The sequence below is a fragment of the Delphinapterus leucas genome, chromosome 4, assembly GCF_059928025.1.
Source record: "Delphinapterus leucas isolate spDelLeu-1000000601 "Yukka" chromosome 4, BTC_Dleu_Yukka2, whole genome shotgun sequence".
Taxonomy (NCBI): Eukaryota; Metazoa; Chordata; class Mammalia; order Artiodactyla; family Monodontidae; genus Delphinapterus; species Delphinapterus leucas.
In genome coordinates this window covers 27,836,653-27,837,946 of record NC_143132.1, presented here as the reverse complement: position 1 = coordinate 27,837,946, position 1,294 = coordinate 27,836,653, and positions in this window count along the sequence as shown.

The following is a 1,294-nucleotide window of genomic DNA, read 5'->3' as shown; positions in this document are numbered from 1 at the left end:
TGATGTTGGCTGTGGGTTTGTCATATATGGCCTTTATTATGCTGAGGTAGGTTCCCTCGATGCCTACTTTCTGGAGAGTGTTTATCATAAATAGGTGCTGAATTTGTCAAAAGCTTTTTCTGCATCTATTGGTATGATCATATGGTTTTTATTCCTCAGTTTGTTAATATGGTGTATCACATGATTGCTTTGCATATATTGAAGAATCCTTGTTTTCCTGGGATAAACCCCACTTGACAATGGTGTATGACCCTTTCAGTGTGCTGTTGGATTCTGTTTGGTAGTATTTTGTTGAGGATTTTTACATCTATGTTCATCAGTGATATTGGCCTGTAGTTTTCCTTTTTTGTGACATGTTTGTCTGGTTTTGATAAGAGGGTGATGGTGGCCTTATAGAATGCGTTTGGGAGTGTTCCTGCCTCTGCTGTATTTTGGAAGAGTTTGAGAAGGATAGGTGTTAGCTCTTCTCTAAATGTTTGATAGAATTCACTTATGAAGCCATCTGGCCCTGGGCTTTTGCTTGTTGGAAGATTTTTAATCACAGTTTCAATTTCAGTGCTTGTGATTTGTTTGTTCATATTTTCTAATTCTTCCTGGTTCAGTCTTGGAATGTTGTGCTTTTCTAACAATTTGTTCATTTCTTCCAAGTTGTCCATTTTATTGGCATATAATTGCTTGTAGTCATCTCTCATAATCCTTTTTATTTCTGCAGTGTCAGTTGTTACTTTTCCTTTTTCATTTCTAAGTCTGTTGATTTGAGTCTTCTTTTTTTCTTGATGAGTCTGGCTAATGGTTTATCAATTTTGTTTATCTTCTCAAAGAACCAGCATTTAGTTTTATTGATCTTTGTTATTATTTCCTTCATTTCTTTTTCATTGATTTCTGATCTGATCTTTATGATTTCTTTCTTTTGGCTAATTTTGGGTTGTGTTTGTTCTTCTTTCTGTAATCGCTTTGGTGTAAGGTTAAGTTGTTTATTTGAGATTTTTCTTGTTTCTTAAGATAGGATTGTGTTGCTATAATCTTGGCTCTTAGAACTTCTTTTGCTGCATCCCATAGATTTTGGTCACTGTGTTCTCATTGTCATTTGTTTCTAGGTATTTTTTGATTTCCTCTTTGATTTTTTCAGTGATCTCTTGGTTATTTAATAGCATATTCTATAGCCTCCATGTATTTGTATTTTTTACAGATTTTTTTCTTGTAATTGGTATCTAGTCTCATAGCATTGTGGTTGGAAAAGATGCTTGATATGATTTCAATTTTCTTAAATTTACCAAGGCTTGATTTGTGACCC